Source organism: Pelodiscus sinensis, chromosome 1 (genome assembly GCF_049634645.1).
Source record: "Pelodiscus sinensis isolate JC-2024 chromosome 1, ASM4963464v1, whole genome shotgun sequence".
In the NCBI taxonomy this organism is placed as follows: domain Eukaryota; kingdom Metazoa; phylum Chordata; order Testudines; family Trionychidae; genus Pelodiscus; species Pelodiscus sinensis.
In genome coordinates, this window is record NC_134711.1 from 274,960,862 (window position 1) to 274,980,309 (window position 19,448).

The 19,448-nt window shown below is 42.4% G+C and overlaps 1 long non-coding RNA gene across 1 annotated transcript; it reads right to left on the minus strand.

Annotated features, from left to right (window-relative positions):
• Positions 1-1,388: 1,388 nt before the first annotated feature.
• Positions 1,389-13,755, minus strand: LOC142827102 (uncharacterized). Its single transcript, XR_012901522.1, has 3 exons — positions 13,554-13,755; positions 11,864-11,958; positions 1,389-2,667 (listed from the first exon to the last, which is right to left on the minus strand). It is a non-coding gene; the product is annotated as an uncharacterized LOC142827102 (long non-coding RNA).
• Between the last annotated feature and the right edge of the window lie 5,693 nt (positions 13,756-19,448).

The window sequence follows — 19,448 nt, forward strand, 5'->3', positions numbered from 1 at the left end:
CAGGCTACAGTGAGAGAGAACAAGAGCATGGGAGTAGAAAATAAGACACTCTGTGTGTGAAAAAATCTCAGAGGTATGAGACAGACTTTGTGACACAGATTGAGTGTGTGTGGTACAAAGACTGGGAGAGTATGTGTGCCAGTATGCGTGTGACAGTGACTGTGTGGGAGGTACAGAGACAGTGTGACAGATTGGGTGTGACAGTGACACAGAGTGTGTGTGTGCTGACTGCTGCTGAGTAAGTTTCTGAGAGAATCCACGTGCTGTCTCTTTAAGACAGGGAAATCTCTCCAGTTGTCTCCCTCCTCACCCACCGTGCAGAGGAGGAGTATGTGGGGAAGTGTGTTTGTGTGTGAGAGAGAGCACACAAGCACTGAAACTTAGAAAGTGCACTGCCTCTTAAGAAACACTCTCCTGCTTCAGGTTGGAACAACTCTCTCTCCCCAACCCTTGCTCTGCAGAGATGGAGTATGGAGCAGGAGGATACCATGACTTCTGCACTCCCGTCTCCCTTCACCTCTGCACAGCTAGCAAGAGACTCCTGGGAGCAACTCAGCTGCAGGACAGAGCAAGATGGGGGAAGTGGCAGTTGAACACAGGCTGCCAGCTATAAGTATGCACACTTTGCTAATCAGCTGGGTGGGCTGGAGAGAAATGCTTGGTGGGCCGGATCTGGCCCTCAGGTCTGATTCTGCCCACCCCTCGGTTAGGACATGTGCCACAGATGTGGGGGTTTCCAGAACAGATCCTGACCTGACATGTAACAGACATATTATTGATGTATTATTAGAAACAGGCATGTAATAGACTTTTTATTTAATGAAAAGTCCAAACCTAGCATTTCTCAGGTACTTAACTCAAATAAGTTTTGTTTTTCTTCATTTAAATCATTGCTGTGGATGGGATTGGGGATGAAGGGGTTAGGTATGCAGGCTGTTGTGGGGATAGAGAATTACCTCAGCCGTATTTCACTGAAGCAGCTTTGGGTCAGGTGAGAAACAGATAGACAATCAGACAAACTCTCTGAAATACATAGTAGATAGCTGTCCTTTTTTCCACCTCTGCCCTCTGTTCCCTCATGGGGTTATTCTACAGTATGACTGTCACTCTGACCAGATCCTCCCTACCCATGTTTCTCCATTTTGTGAGAAACAATCGAATTCCAGGCACATCTCGTTGCCCTGGCACAATCAAACACTGACCTTGATTTAAGTTATGATAAGAGGAAGCTGAATACCAAATTTGGTGGTCTTAGCTATTACTGTTTAGGAGGAGTTCTAGAACAAATGCACGACTCACAGATGGACAGCCAGACACACAGCCAGATGCACAAACTCGCTCAAATTTATAGTAGATGGGAACTGCAATTGAACAATAAAAAAAAACTATTTGCCCTGATCTCGCCATGAAAAATTTTCCATCTGCATTCCACACATTTCCCACTGGCTGGATGAAAGATAGATAATGAAACCTGTGAAAATAGAATGCTGACTTATCCCATGATAACTGCATGATGCAAAGATGAATTTCACAGATGTGGTGCTAGATACTCACTATAATGCCATGACTCCTGAATCCTGCTATTATCACCCACAGAATTTACAATCCAAGCTCTTGTGTTAGCAGAGCAGATTTTGGAGTACCTAGGAAGCATTGCAATTATTTGAAAGAAAACCCCACAGGTTAAGCATCGACCTGAACATGAGTACTCAGACAGCTTGGTTAAAAATAAGGCCAGAGCTTCAAAAGAAGTTCCATCCACTTTATCATTTGATAATTCTCATTTTTGTGTAACACAGCCAAATCTTAAGCTTCCAAATCATCTGCCAACTACCCAAGAAAGGCCCTTTGAAAATTTCACCTATATGTACATTTTCGTCAGATATACCCCCACTACTAAGCAGATTGACTGTCATAAACGTTTCTATCATTTTGGTTTTTAAAGGGCATTTCATTGTTATGGTGTATACAAATCTCTTTTTCCACAGTATCTCATTTCTTTCTCTGTAATATCGTTGCCTGCTAGTGTCACGAATAGCTGTCCTTCATCTATATCCTTGAATATTTGGCCTGTGTGAAGGTTTGTGTTTCCTTGTTTATCATCTGTCTTTTCATGCCCTTCTGGGCATCCACTTATTCAAGCTGAATTCTTTGCTTCTTTATTTGATGAAAATATAAACTACATCAATCAAACTGGATGGCTCCTTGGTGACTTTGCTTACAGTTTTAGGTCATACATGTAGAGCAGCTGTTTAAATGTAAATTTTGTCTTTGGCTGGCCTCTCTCTAGGCCTTCTTAAATATGGAATTCAAAAGGTTGAAGGTAAGTATATCAGTTACAAGTAGCGTAAGAGTTCTATCCAAGTGCAAAAGAAGTTTTAGTTACATATGTGGAGCCGGGAATCTCTTCAGAGACTGGAGCAAAACCTGTCATGTACTTTGCTGAATGACATGTTTATTTTCTTTTTTGCTACATATTGGATAACATTGTTTTCTTGTGGCACCTCTGCAGCAACTCTAGTAGATTTTCAGAATCTTCAACATTGTAGGTGTGACAATTTCCTGTAATATCTTTGGGTGACCATACTGGGCTAAGTATATGAACAGTTTCTGTACCATTGTTGACAAGGGATTGTATGCACTCCACAGGGAAGGGATACCAGAGCTCTGCCAGGAAATTTAAACAGTAGGAAATGGTTAAGACAAATAACTTCTGTTATAACACCTCAAAAGGGGCATTGCTTCTCTTATGCTGGTTTAAACTGCATTCTTCAAAAAACAACAGACAAAGAAAGGACTATGGGATAACCAACATAAATATAAACTGCCTCATGACCTTAGTTGTAGTTCTTGGACAAAACATTGATATAAACTTAAAACCAAAGGGAAAACAGACTTGAAGGTTTGAAGGACAGACACCTACCAAACCTATGCTGGTGCTGGGGTTGACCATGCACTTGGATTCCTCAATGGTTTTATATACTTCCTCTGTAATACTTCAGAATAAATGTACTTGCTTAGAAAGAGGTGGGTGGTAAATTGTGACTGCTAGCAACACACAAGTCACAGCCTACAGAGAGAAAATAAAGCACAGGTACTTGAGAGAGAGGGAGTGGTCAGGCAGACTGGCTTGCTGAGGATATCACAGTGTTGGTCAGGGAGTCTTAAAATCACTGGTCAAAAGGAAGGGAGACACAGGTCTCCATCTGGGAGAGGTGACAGCTGGGAGTGAGAAACTTTAAGTGGATGCCCAATAGGAACCATAGTGAAAGGAGTATGTGTGCAGTTATTCTGAAACTGACCGAGAAACCTCCTATTAGCAGTCTGAAAGTGAAGGAGGCTCTTTGCTCACACTGCTTTTTAAATATATATTAGAAAATAGGATATGGTATTGATAAGTTACTGCCTCCCTCTCTTCCCCTGAAAATCTGAGCTGATGATGGCTCCCAATTTCTCACTTATGAATTCATAAGTATTTCAAGCACTTATGATGTCGTATATAAGTTCTTTTAATACCCTTACTCTAGAAGAGGAATTGAAAGGTGAATTACTCACTCAAAAAGGGAGGAAAGAAGTGCTATAATTCTCAGAAATTCAGGCATATATTGTCTCATTAGCTTTATAAAACTGAAAGGGCGAGAAGATCATGGTCTTTATGCCTGGTGCTTACGTGTTCTGGAATTGTTATATATCAGTGCCAGTGACAGTAGGGCAGGGAAGGGAATAAATTCCCACTTTTTTAAGAACAAGGTATTTGATTATAAGACATGCACCTGTTCTGTCCTGTTGAAATCTGATGTTTGAAATAGCTAATTTTTGTTGCTAACATCCAGGACAGATCCTCTGCACGTGTATGTCAGCATAGCTTCATTGAATGGAAAAGGAATACATTGGTTGACACCATCTGAGGATCTGCCTAGCAGAAGTTAGTGTACTATGTTTTGTCCATGCTAGACCCTATCATGAACCTCAGCCTGGATCAATCCACACAAGAAATCCACTTCCTTGACACTATAGTACTATTAAATGATAGCTAAATTTCCACCACCCTATAGCAGAAATCTTCCAACCACTAAACTTATCTTCATGCTTCCAGCTTCCATCCCAGACACATTTCTCAATCTATTCTATACAGCCAAGCCCTAAGATACAACTATATTGGCTCCAATCCCTCAGACAGAGACAAATACAGGATCTATATAGAGCATTCTTAAAACTGAAATACCCACTTGGAGAAGTGAAAAAACAGATGGACAGAGCCAAAAAAGTATCCAGACATGAACTACTTCAAAATAAGCCCAGAAGAAAAAACAACAGAATTCCATTTGTTATCACCTACAGTCCTAAACATAAACCCCTCCAACGCATTATCAACAATCTACAACCTATCCTGGAAAATGACCCCTCACTCTCAGAGGCCTTAGGGGAAAAGCCAATTCTCACTTACAGAAAACCTCCCTAGCCTCAAACAAATTCTTTCCAGTAACCACGCGACATACCTCCATCATAATCACCCAGAAACCCACCCTTGCAATCAGCCCCAGTGCCAACTCTGCACACACATCTACATAAGCGATTTCATCACTGGACCCAATAACATCAGCCACCAAATCAAAGGTTCATTTAACTGCACATCCACTAACGTGATCTATGTCATCAAATACCAGCAATGCCCCACTGATATGTATATTGGCCAAACTAGACAATCTCTATTGGAAAGAATAGTGATAGAAATGTTTGGTGTTAGTTTGGTGTAGCTGAAACAAAATACAGGACTATGTAGCACTTTAAAGACTAACAAGATAGTTTATTAGATGATGAGCTTTCGTGGGCCAGACCCACTTCCTCAGATCAAATAGTGGAAGAATATATGGACTCCCCCTGATGGTCGGAATTACAATCTGGATTTCTATATACAAAGCTTCCCCAACAACGCACAGACTGACATTATTCGCAAACAACAACAAGCGACACACAATGTCAGCTACGCTGAACAACATGCCGTCCAGAGTCTCAAAAACAACCTGGACATTATAATCAAACCAGCTGACAAAGGTGGTGCTGTGGTCATTATGAATAAGGGCGACTATAACCAAGAAGCAACCAGACAACTCTCCAACACCACATTTTACAAACCTCTCTCCTCTGATCCCACCTCGGAATGCCAAAAGAAATTACTCTGTCTCCTTAAAAGCCTCCCTACAGCTACTCGGGAACAAATCCACACAGAAACACATTCTGACCCCCGACCAGGATTTTTCTATCTGCTTTCCAAGATCCATAAACCTGGACACCCCGGACGCCCCATCATCTCTGGTATTGGCACACTCACTACTGGTCTATCCAGCTATGTAGACTCTCTCCTCAAACCCTACACAACCAATACCCCCAGCTATCTCCGAGACACTACTGACTTCCTAAGGAAACTACAAAACATCGATAATCTCCCCAATAACACCATCCTTGCCACCATGGATGTAGAAACACTATACACCACATCCCACATGAAGACGGATTACAAGCTATTAGAAACACTATCCCAGAGGACACCACTGCCAACCTGATAGCAGACCTATGTAACTTTGTTCTCACCCACAATTATTTCCAGTTTGAGAACAACTTATACCTCCAGATCAGCAGCACAGCCATGGGTACACGCATGGCCCCACAGTATGCTAATATCTTTATGGCTGACCTAGAACGACATTTCCTCAACTCCCGTCCCCTTTTACCCCTTCTCTACTTAAGCTACATCGATGACATCTTTATGATCTGGACGCATGGCCAAGAAACACTGGAGACATTCCACAGAGATTTCAACAACCTACACCCCACCATTAACTTCAGCCTGGACCATTCCACACGAGAGATCCATTTCCTGGACACCACAGTACAAATCTACAATGGAAAAGTAGACACCACCCTCTACAGAAAACCCACTGACTCATACAGTTACCTACATGCTTCCAGCTCCCATCCAGCACACACCATACGATCCATCATCTATAGCCAAGCCCTTCGATACAACCGCATCTGCTCTAATCCCACTGACAGAGACCAGAAACTTCAGGATCTCTACCAAGCATTTATAAACCTCAACTACCCACCTGGAGAAATAAAAAAGCAAATTGAAAGAGCCAAACGAATACCTAGAAACCATCTACTACAAGACAGACCCAAGAAAACCAACAATAGAACACCACTTGTCATCACCTACAGCTCCCAACTTAAACCTGTCCAACACATTATCAATAAATTACAGCCTATACTGGAACAGGACACTAAACTCCAAGAAGCTCTGGGAGACAGACCCATAGTCTCCTATAGACAACCACCTAACCTCAAGATGATTCTTACCAACAACCACAGTACATACCACACTAATACCAATCCTGGTACTTTCCCTTGCAACAAACCCCGTTGCCAACTTTGTCCACATATTCACTCTGCTGACACCATTATTAGGCCTAACCAAGTGAGTTATAAGATCAAGAATATATTTCTGGATGCGCAGGAATATGTAATCTATGCTATCATGTGCCGAAAGTGTCCGTCTGCTATGTATATTGGACAAACGTCTCAGACACTTTGCCAAAGAATCAATGCCCACAAAACAGACATTAGACAGGATCACAAAGAAAAAACAGTTTCTTGCCATTTCAACCAGAAAGGACACTGTCTTAATGACCTAATCACATGCATCCTACTTCAGAAGACTTTCAAATCTGCACTTGAAAGGGAATCCTCTGAACTGGCATTCATGCTAAAATTCGACACTCTCCGCAGGGGGCTGAACAAAGACCCCAACTACCTTACCCATTACAAAGATAGCTTCCCCAATTATCACCTCTAATACCATTAACTCACAGACATCTACCCTTCCCCACCTCTAATATCATTAACTCACAGGCATTCACCTTCCTTCCCCCCCCCCCCGCATACCCCTTCTGTTCTGAAATGTGATTTGTCCTTTTCATATATTCATTTTTTTTAATTGTATCCTTTGGTATATATGGTTGTGACTATTTTCTTCCACTATTTGATCTGAGGAAGTGGGTCTGGCCCACGAAAGCTCATCATCTAATAAACCATCTTGTTAGTCTTTAAAGTGCTACATAGTCCTGTATATTATTGGAAAGAATTAATGGACACAAATCAGATATCCAAAAAGGAAATACACAAAAACCTGTTGGAGAACACTTTAATCTCACTGGACACTCATTAATGGATCTCCAAGTCACTATTTTGTTTCAAATCGATTCCACAAGCCAAATACACAGAGAAGGATTGGAACTTAACTTCATTCACAAGTTTTATTTTTATACAGATGGTCTGAACCGAGATATAGGATGGCTCACACATTATCTTACACCTTTAATGACTTAACCAACCAACCAAATGATGGAGGTGCTAATGGTTCTTAACAGCCTCTTGTAATTATTTGAACTATCTACTCACTGTCTCTCTTTTTCTTCCTCCTCTCCGCCTTTTCCTTCTCCTCCCTCTTTCGCCCTCCTATCCTTATTTATTCTTGGATCTGGACTTATTATACTCCAGTCATCTGAAGAAGTGGGTTTTGCCCATGAATGCTCATGATACTGTAAGCAGGGGCTGAACTACTGCTTGCTATCAGCCAGCTAAGAGGAGAGACCCACCCTGGGAGCGGGTAGGCTCACTCAAATTGGTTAGTTCTGCAAGATAATTAACTGTTAACTGAGTAAATACAGCTCATGACAAGATGAAGAAGAAATCTGAAGTGTGTTTATGTAAATCCAATTCAGCTAGGGCTGATGGAGGATCGATTGTTAAAATGGAATGTGATGTTTTGTAACTAATTTGGGCTGTTGTTGGGGTCACAAATCATGCTACCCCTAAATGTGGGAACTGTAAAATATGACACTGGTGCTTGTAGGAGAGATACCATCATTGTAAGAGGTCGCAGATGAACAAGCTTCCTCCTTCCAGAATTGAGTGAATTGAATTGGGGGAAAGGGCTTGAGCCAGCCTGCTTCATGCCTGCCAGACATGAGCTATAAGACTGGTTCAACTTGCCTTCCCCTCCCCCCTTATTTTAGGCAGACTCCATCAGGAGTCTTTTTGCTAGTCCAGTGGAAGCTGGAATTTTTTGCCAGCCTAGGTGGTGGCTAAAGAGTTGAAATCACTAAAAGCTGAAGTCACTGGTTTGGCCTGGAGCCAGACCCATTGCAGCCAGAAAGATTGCTGGTGGAAGCAACAGGCAGGTGGCCGGTGGGAGTGGTGGTAGGCAGCTGGTGGGAGTAACCAGTGGGTAGCTGGTTGGAGTGGCGGCAGGCAGCCAGCAGAGCAGAGCGGTTGGTGGGAATGACCAGCCAGCGGCTGGCAGGAGCGGCAGCAGGGGTCCAGTGGAGCAGCTGGCAGGAACAACCGGTGGCCAGCCAGCAGGAATGGTAGCAGGCGTCCAGTGGAGTGGCTGGCAGGAACGACTGGTGACTGGCCGTTAAGAGATGCGATAGGTAGCCAGCGGAGCGGCTGGTGGGAATGACAGGCGGGCAGCCGGTAGGAGTGGCAGTAAGCGGTGCCAGCAGACCTCAGGAGCAGCACAAAGGTGGCATGGCCTCAGGCTCAATGAGTGGAGTCATCAGGGTGATGTATCAGGGTCTGCACTGACTGGACAGAGCTGTAAGTGGGGCGTTTGAAGGGGAGTATGGAGAAAGTTTGGGTAAATGAATGGAACCCTTACATTATTGCCGAGGGGCAAATTGCTCTATCCATTTGAGCTGGGACGGTTACTAACTATGTTTGTGGTATTTTTCCGAGCTAATGCCATGTAACTTTTCTTCCTCTTTCATTAAACATTTCTTTTCTACATTCAGACTCTGTGCTTGCGAGTGGGGAATCATTGCCTCTCAGAGGCGCCCAGGGATGTGTGAATTTCCCAGGCTCTGGGTGGGGGCTCAAGCTGATTCTGTATGAGATGGATGAAAAGGGACCCCTAGATATTGAACCCAGCCCTGGCTGCTGCTGGAGCTACCTGGCAGAAGGGTTACAATACTGTCAACATGTTTTGTTAGTCTTTAAGGTGCTACTAAACTGTTTGTTGTTTTTTAAGTTTTTCCTGTTACAGACTAATGCGGTTACCCCTCTGAAGCTTTTATAGCAAGATAGTTATGATGTAACTCAGGTCAGACAGTTTTTTGAAGAGTAGATGGGACCATATCTAAAGAACATTAACAGAGGAAGGCCATTTAGAAAAATCCCATCCATCCACTGCATTAGTAGCCATATGTAGCTCAAAACTGAAATAGCTGCTGAGGTTTTCCCAAAACATCATAGGAAATAAACATGATTGTGCATAATAGTAGTTATGAAGAGGTGCCAGTTTGCATTTATTTAGTGTATTTCATCAGAAGATATGAAAGTCCTATAAAAATACAAATTAACCCTCCTAGCTTCATTGTGATTCAGTGGGGGTTATTATAATCATTTAAAAATGAGCAAACTGAGCCATCAAGCAGTTTAGTCAATGGACCAAGGTCACACAGTAATTCAGAGGCAGACCTGGGAAGGAATACCCTGATACAGTCCTGGGGTTTCCCCTTTTATTAGCATTTGTATAAATCTAAATAAGTGAATACAAGGCAGCATATTTTTTGTGAAATTTAGATAAGTAAGGTTTTATCTACACTGCTAAGTTTAAAGCAGAAGGGTGGCAGTCCTGCCACAGCAGTGCTTCAGTTCAGCAGTGTGGTCACAGCACCACTTCTGGGAGTGAGCTCTCTCAGGGCACATCTACACTAAAGGGAAAGTTTGGCTTAAGCTATGCAACTCCAGCTGTGTTAATTATGTAGCTGGACTCAACGCATCTTAAATCACCATCCACACAGTAGGAGGTTAACAGGAGCAAATGCTCCAGTCGGCTTCCCTTACTCCTTACAGGCTTGGGGAAGGGAGTGAGGGAAGGGAATGAGTGAAGATAGGGGCTTGAGAGAAGGAGGAGAGTGAAAGTGGGCATGGGGTAGAGCACCCTCAGGGCCTGGAAGAAGCTGGCACCTGTGGAACACTGTAAAGAATCAGTGCTGCTAGTTGCATATAGTGGCTAGTTAGGCTTCTTTTTGCTTCAAAGGTGTATCCTGTTCCAGACACCTGAAAAGTGTGTGCCTCCTATTTCCTGGTGTATTGGAGGATGGAGGCTAGGCTGAATTCATTCCTGAATGCTTCCTATCCACTCCCTGCTCATATGGAAAGGTGAGGGGAGACAATTATGCAGAGGCTGTCCACCTCTTTATGCAGCTTACCCATTATGGCTAGCTGGCATAAGCAGGCCCACCAACAGGGGGAGGAAAAGGGAGCAACTGCACTGCTGCGTGGTGATTTAAGAGGACCTAGGGCTCCTAGCCCCTGCCAGTGCAACAGTGGTGGCAGAAGGAGTCGTGGACCATTTAAATTGCCACAAGAGTGCCGCGCATTGTGCTTCATACAGCTCTTTGGGCTGCCTGGGATAGGTGTAGTGTGCTCCGTGTGACACTGAGGGTTCGCTGCCCCAATCCCTGCCCCTTCCACTGAAAACCCTGTTTCTTCTGGAAGCACAGAGCCAGGTCCCTATCTCCCTTCATCTTGCCCAGTGGCCAATAAGTCTGTCATCTACCCTGGGCATAGAGAGGAAATATCTTGTGCCCTCTTAGGGTATGTCTACACTTGCATCCAAATACGAAATAGGGCTGCAAATGTAGGCAGTCGGAATTGCAAATCAAGCCTGGGATTTAAATATCCCATGCTTGATTTGCATCTTCCTGACCGGGCACCATTTTTGAAATTTACAAGCCCAGAATAATTGCCCATGTCTACATGCGGCAATGAAACAGGCGTTCGAAATAAAGCCCTATTTCGAACTACCTGTTAAACCTCATTGCAGGAGGAATAACAGGTCATTCGAAATAGGGCTTTATTTCAAACGCCCATTTCACTGCCGCATGTAGACATGGGCAGTTATTCTGGGCTTGTAAATTTCAAAAAATGGCACCCGGCCGGGAAGATGCAAATCAAGTGTGGGATATTTAAATCCTGGGCTTGATTTGCAATTCCGAATGCCTACATTTGCAGCCCTATTTCGTATTAGGCAGCAAGTGTAGACATACCCTTACTCCTCAGTGTGAATATACTGGTTGGGTCAGACTTAGGTCCTAATTTATAAGCACAGCTTTTTGTAGTATTTCTCACCAAGCATGCCCCTATGGGTACGTCTACACAGCAGCGTTATTTCGGAATAAAGTAATTCATTCCAAAATAATATATTGTGCATCTACACAGCAAGCCTGATATTTCAAAATAAATTTTAAAAACTGGCTTGTCATGGCTGAATTCCCTAATTTGGCACTTCTAGTGTAGGTAATGGGGGCTAGCTAATAAAATAAAACCACTGTCAAGTTCCTAGAGACAAAAAAAAAAAAAAAGTTTTCCTGCTTTCAGTTTCCCCTGAAATCTGTTCTGTATTGCTACCACCAAGTGTCCAAATCTTTTTCCAAGGGAAGAGGCCTTCCAACCTCCTTTCCCTAAATGGGTGGAAAAACAAACACGCTCTCCCAGAGGACCATGAACCGGTGCTCTCTCTCTGGAAATGTGTCTGCAGTCAGACACTTAAGATTAAGGACACAAAAGATTAACCAATACTGGTTAACAGAACAAAAAAGAAAACACTTGCATTATTAAAACAAGACTATTGTTACAAGGATAGTAAATGACTTGGTGTTAAACAGCAATGAATTGATACAAAACTCAGGGATTCTCCCTGGGATTAATTCTTGGTTACAAGAAAGAAAAACAATTAACCAGCTCAAACACAATTACCAAACTGCAAACAAGGAAAACAATAAACCTGACAGATTACCTAAACTTTTTCCTGCTCACACATTCTGATGAATCCAGGGGATCTGTTTTTGGGGAGTATTCATCTCCTCTCTCCCTGCCTGGAGAAGATTCCATCTGTCTCAAACAAAAGAGATTTCTGTCTTCAGTTTGAAATTCTTTAGCAGAATTTCATTGGCCAATGCCCGAAGCCCCTCTGCCTCAAGATGAGCAGAGCTTTAAGATTATTTTAGCCCTTTCCTCACTCTCTATTGACTCTCCTTCACAGCTCCCATTCATGTCAGGGCTTCTTACTCCAAATTCTGCAAACTTCATTGTATGAGGAGTAAGGTAAGTTGGAGGAAGAGAAATAAGCTATTTTGATGTAAGCTGCGCAATTAGTGTACTCAAGTTGTGTAGCTTATTTCAAGTTTAGCTCTGCTGTGTAGAGGTACTCTAAGAAAGCACTCAACTATCAACAAAAACAGATTTGCCTTTCGGAATTTTTAATACCATTGCCTTTACAAATTTAGACATATTGTTTGAAAGGGTTTTTATCCCAAAATAGCATTGTTTGCTATTGTTGTTTAACTCTATTACTATTTATGACCAAATACATCTGTATGCTCCGGCTGCTTAGCACTGCTTCAGCATCTCTAAGTAGCCATAAAGCCAGTTTAACTGGCTGGTTATTACTGCTGCTTTGTATTACCAGAATGATACAAAACAGCCAGAACATGTACCTAATGTGTATATTAATGCTATTTGGCTATATCCAGGGCTAGTGTAAACTAGTGTATTTTCACTGATTTCAATGGAATCGGAGCACTTCATATCAGCTGAATGTCTACATAGGGCCACCTAATCTCAAATTAGACAAAATCTCAAAGTAGCTTTTTGGAAAGATGTATCACTCTGTGAAGGACTCCAGCTCATGTTTACTAGCGTTCCTTCATTTTAAAGGACTCCAGAGTGTGTAAGCTAAATTCTATGGTACTACTCCTAATTAAACATTAAATGTGGAGATACAAACCACTGGTAGAACAATTCAAAATATTTCCTTTCCAGCTCAAATCAAAGAAGATGACTATACAGCATCTCAAGGCATAAAACCCATTCAGCATATTAGATTGCAAAGTAAACAGCTAGAATACATTTTCACAATGAAAACTAAAACAGTTCAAATTGATTGAAAAACAGTGATGGACCAGATCCTCAGCCAATATCAATTGTTGTAGCTCCAAAATAATTCATTGAATGACACTGATTTCCACAAGTAGGGGATCCAGGCCAATAGTATATTCACATTTTTCATCCCTGTAGTCTCTCATAGCATTATATATAATCTTTTTAAATTCCTGGTTCTTTGCCACTCATAAAATATCCAGTAAATAATCTCATTATAGATTACCAAGCAAACAATTCTCAGTTTTAGCTGACTGATTTCTTTACTTTCTCACATCAGGATCTAAGTTTTTCCACACTCTCTCATTTCACAGATGTTAGCCAATGCTAACATTTTTTTCCTTGTTCTATTTCAGTCTTTGATTTACATGCTTCCAATAAATGTACAAAAATAACAGGCTATTATCAAACCTTTCTCTGAAGTGTTTACCCTGGGGCTAAGGTTAATGACAACGCTGTTACCAAAATACTCTCTCCTTATTGCTAGGATGCCAGCCCAGCCTTTGATCTGCTCTATTGTTATAGAACTCCTGTGAGGGAGTACTTACCAAGTGAATGCTTTGTGTAGTTCTTCTATAATTCATTTAGATTAAAGCCTGTAAAGTACTACAACAGGAAAATGACTGTCTTGCCTCCTAAAGCTCCCCCCCAAAAAAGCTGCAGTTATGCATTTGTGGTCCTTGGAACAGTTTTTAAATTTGGAAATATAAAATTTCATTAAACTGCAGTGTAGTCATTCTGTATGTGCAATAAAGGGTTGTTGGTTTCCTTCTCCTCAAATAGGACCAATGCCTTTAGATAAATAGTTATTTTATAGTAAACTGATTCCTCCCCTGCCACACACACACAGATGTGTTTACTTGACATGATCCGGGAACTGAGGGATCCTTTATCACCAGGCCTTTATTTTACCCCATCAGCTGCTCTAAGGAGTCTGTGAAATAGGTGAGGAGGTGGACTTGTAAGGCCTTATCTCAAATTCCAGTAGGTAGCAATTCTTGTCTTGTAGGAGTGAGTTGCAGCAAAACCAGGAGTCAGGGATTCCCTATAGCCACTCCACTACTCCTTATCTCCTCAACAAGAGCAGAAAAGGACAGGGAGGTGATAACCCTTTGGAATGAAATGAAATGATTATCCTTTATCTGGCAGGTGATGATTATTGTGTTTCCTTTGTATTAGCACAGTAGGATCTGATTATAGGAAAGTGAAATATCTAACCGTGGGAGGAAGCTTTACTGTTAGGGGAATAAAAATTCACTGAAATGCTCTGAAGCAATTTCACTCTTAATCTGGTTCAACTGTGTATGGGATATTTTTAGCTGAACTTGTGTCACAGTTATTTCAACAGATAGCAACTTTTCCTGACCCAGGGCCATATTCAGATCCCTTTACTCATGTTGAATATCACCTGTCACTGTTACAGGGCAAGTTGATCATTAGACCTAGGGTTGCAGCCTCTGAGGTATAAAAAAAGGGACACCTGGGATGAACTTGAGTCCATAAAACTGGAGATGTGGTTGTGTGTACTGATTTTCCAGTACAGCTATCACCAAAAAAGGGGATGATCCTGAGAGCCTGGATAGGTGATAATCCTATTTAGACCCTCTTGTAGTACCTCACAGGTATACTTTCCAGGGATAGGTCTGGATTCCTGCACTTAACTCTGGGTGGAACTACACTATCCAACCACTATGGGCCTGTATCTCTGGGTTGCAGCCCTCTAGTTTTCATTCTTGTCAACACAGGCCCTTTCTGCCTGCTATAGAAGTTTCCCTTTGGGAGCCTGTGGCAATGTATAAAAAAACAAGTAGACCAGTAGCACCTTAAAGACTAAAATCTATCTATCTATCTATCTATCTATCTTCATGAGCTTTTGTGGGCAAAACCCACTTCCTCAGATGAGAGTGGAGAAAAAAAAAGAGAAACCTCCCAATTTATAACAGAAGAAGAAGAGAGGGGGAGTGTTGGTATTACTAGGGCTAACTGAGCAAGCTGTAAGTGTGGCCAACCCCACTCCCAGCCACTATGCTCTCTGTCTACCTCCCCTCTCTGTCCACTATGCGCGCCAACCCTTCCTGGCCACTACGTGTGCCAACCCCCCCTTTCTCTGGCCAGAACACTTGCCAACCCTCCCCCCACTGTCCAGTATACTAACCACCTTGCCCCTCCCCGGCCAGTATGCTTGCCTACCCTCTCCCCGACTGCTATGCTCACCAACCCCTCCCTTTCTCTCTTACACCCTACCACCAGCCAGCTCCCCCTTGGCTCCACAGCCTACCACTAGCCCGCTCCTGCACTCACCCTTCCGGCCAGACACACTATCCCCAGCCTGCTCCTGCACCCTCCCTCCTGACCAGACTCTACACCCTCCCCCCTCTTGCACTCTACCTCCCACCCAGATCCTGCACCCCCCATTCCAATTCCACTCCCTGGCAGAGACAGGAGGGGAGACATGTGTGGGAGGGGAAGGAGGAGGCTGTGCGGCTCCCACCTCCCTGGAGCAATGGGGCGGGGGCGAGGGAGGATGCCACGTGGTTCTTGCCTCCCTGGAGCAACCATTTGTGACTCTTACCCGTGTGTGGCTGCAGCTCCCTGAGTGAACATGGGGCGGCAGTGGGGTTGGGCTCAGATGGTGGAGGGGACCCAGCCGCAGAAGCAGAAGCAGCAGCTCCTATCTGGCAGTGTGGTCCCCTGGAGCATGAAATGGAGTCACCCATGCCCAAAGGGGACAGCGCCAAGGCCTCCCACAGCAAGTAAGTGAGGATACAGGCAGGCAGCGATGGCGGCATGAGGATGCAGATGATTTGATGGTGTCACTGTCACCCTGCAGGAAATGTTTTATAGCTATAGAGAGAGGGATGAGCTTTTGTGGGTAAAGCACATTTCATCAGATGAATTGGAATGGGAATAACAGAAACTAAGAGATATATATAACAGCAGAAGAACCTGTCAATTTTAGGACCCACGCTAATGAGGCTAATTAAGTGGACTGGCTGTGTCCTATACATAGCTACTTACTCCCAGCTTTAACATCTGCATGCCCACATCAAAAGCTGTTCATGGGACACATTCAGAGACCACTTCTTTAGTCTCATTAACACAAGTCCTACAATTGACAGGTATTTCTTCTACTGTTAAATATATGTCTTAGTTTCAGTTATTTCCACTCCATCCATTCCAATTCATCTGATGAAGTGGGTTTTACCCACAAACACTCATGAGTCTATATATTTTGGTTAGTCTCTAAGGTGCCACAGGAACTACTTGTTTTTAACCTGATATGTCATTCATTGCATGTTTTTACCAAAAAACCCTGAAAATTTAGATTGCAAAGAACTAAGGAATGGGTCAGGGTCATTCTCTTCTAATATGGTCTCCAATATAGATGGGATTAAAGGAAATGTTTATTAAGCTCCAGACATATGGCACTGATTAGAAAACTGCAAGGCCTGAGCTCTGATTGGTTGGTTAATATTCTAATGAGATAGATTAATCTATGTAAACCACATAGCTCAGTTCCTACTGCTGTTTTAAATTGCCAATTTCATCTTCATCCAGTAGAGAAAATGCCAATCTTTCCCTCAGCAGTAAAATCTTCTTGTTATGACAATGTAGCAAGTTCAGAGTTACTATTAGTGTGAAACATCTGGTAACTACAAGAAGTTGCTCCTAAGAGATAATCCCATTCCTGGAAAATTAGAAGAACTTACTCAACTTAGCTGTATTTCATGTTTTTTAATACCCCTGAGTATACTTGCCTCATACTATGGTAATCACTTTGCCTCTGCACCATAAATAAAACCACAGATGCTACATTTGGCTGTAATGGCCACTGCTTAACATAAATAAATGATAAAAAAACAATATTATGCATATATAAAATATACACACCATGATAAATAGCATGGCACGGGAAACTGATGTTCATGCTTAAATAGGTGAATAAGCAATCAGCAGGGACATTGGCTTTTTTTAAGAAAAGGAACAGGAGCTTGGATGCCAAAGGAGGCTTTTTATTTCTACAGCATTGTTTTTCTTTAGCAGTTGGGATAGTTTATGTCCTGTTCCATTTTCTTGGTAGAAATGCTCACCTGGAACAGGTCTACAGGGTATCTGTGGAGCAATCTCTCCTTCGCTACTTTTTTGAGAAAAAATGGTGCAAAGTGTTGGATTTTAGAGGTATATTTAAAAGACATGGAGAGAGCAAAATATAAACATAGAATTATAGTCTTAGAATCCAAAAACCCACAGCTTTCCCTCTGACAAGGCTCACGATCCTCCTCTAGCAACATCCAACTGTGTGAGAATAAAAGGGAGAAAAATAAATTGCTGATGCAACCAGCTTAACAGAACAAAGCAGTGCCTGTAATAATTCTAGTACTCACCCCCAGCCTGTTGTACTAAGCATTTACTCCACACTGTCATATGGCTTAGTCCAGGGTTGAAAAATAAACAGGTTGAGGAGCTTCAGCAGAGAATATCCTGCAGGCAGGAAGACAGTCAACAGAAAATGAATATAGCCAATTGGCAGGAAGCTTGAATCAGTTCTGAATGGAAAAGGATTGCTCTGTCTGCAGATGACACCTTTCACATTCATGGCACGAGAATCACTACCAGTCTTGAGTAGTTGTATTCTTGGCAGGCAGTGTTAAATATTTGAAGAATGGGTTCCCAAAGGATAGTACCAAACCCTCACTGCTTCTAAAACACATTGGTTTAGAGTGACAGTGAAGGGTTACAAATAAAATCAGAATCAAACCTGATTGAAGATGTGTGAGCACAGGTAACACTTTAGAAACCAGCTAGAAGACATATTCTGTTGTGACTTGGGCCTGATTCTTCACTAACCTGCAACTTGCAAAGTAATATACACCTGTAAAAATGAATGTAAAATGCTTTAATTTTGATCTGATAGCATTTTAAGCTTTTGAGAAGGGATGTGTGTTGGTTGCCATGCAATACATTTATAAATGGCATGACTACTTATCAAATTGTAGGAAAAGGGTCATTAACAATATGGAATGATGTAAGGAAGTGATGTAAACAACTATATTGAGGGCTAAAATTTCAACAATAATTGCTAATTGCCCCAATTATGTGTTTACCTTTATTATTTTAAATTTCCATTGTATGATGCAATACAGTACTAAAATGCTTTATTTATTAATGTGCATTAGAAAAATACAAGTCATTGATTGCCATGCAGGCCAGCTGTCATTATTACACCAAAACACCAGTAAGAACATTTTGGAGGATGTAATCAATCCTGTAATGTCCGATTGGCAAAAGGAGACATTATTCTAGGTTGTTTGTGGGAAACCAGTTTTTTAAAACTATAGCGAATAAACAACACATCAGTGAATTGGACAGCTACCGAGGTGGGCTTGGAAAATCCACCCTCTCCTAAAATATGATTAGTATCCAGAGTCCCTGTTCCAGAAAAATATGCAACCCATCAAGTACCCAGGTTTGGGTCAGAACACATGAGGGAATCAGCAGGATAATGTGTTAGCTTCTGTGTAGCTTAGCTTGTTATGTTTGCATGCAAACACATAAAACTCCACAGCCATCTTTCTTCCCTCTTCCCCCATCCTACCCACAGATTTCTGAAAAAACAAATCAACCTCCAGTCAAATTTGACACAAAAAATGGTGTCATCTATGGGCTGCATGAAGTAACTTTAACTAACATGGACTAGATTTGTAACTGGAAAACATTTCAACCCCCTCCCATCTACAGTTTGCTCTTTCCAGGCATCTTGTTATACTGCTGAGTGGTTACACAGTGGGGTAGTAACAGGCCTGGCAATGCAAGATTATTATTTTTAAGGAACTATAATACCCTTGCAAAAATCTGTGCCTTTTCTATGGAAGTTCACTCTCAAGGTATTTTTGCTGTTTGCATTTCCCAATTTCCATTTTGAACTGCAGGTCATAAGGAGGGAAGAGAGCCAGGCATTTTGTGGTGTACATTGCACCACTAGTGGATATACTAGGAGGGCCTTCTAATAACTTCTGCATTGGTTCATTAGAGTAGAAATCACACCCATTATTGTATTAATAAACATTAAAATGAAGCCAGCTCCCTGGTGGCTTCTGCCCTCCCATGTCTGCTGCAGGCTTCTCAGCAGCCTGTTCCTCAGCGGGCATCAAAGAGCTCCTCTTAGTGTGGCCTCAGCAGAGGAGAATTACGGGCTTGTGGGACCCAGGGCCAGAGCAAATGGTAGGGCTCTTAACTCTCCAGGATTGTTCTGAAATCTTTGGATCTATGTCCTGTGATGAAAACTCCAAGAATCCATCCAACCAAAATTGGCATCCCTGGATGTCTGAGTCCCCTCCAATTCCTTTCTCCTTGCAGTTCCCCACCCTGAACTCCTGCTTGGGAGCAGAGTCAGAGTGAGGGGGCCTTCTCTGGTAGGAAAGCCAGGCAGCCAGAGCAGGGCA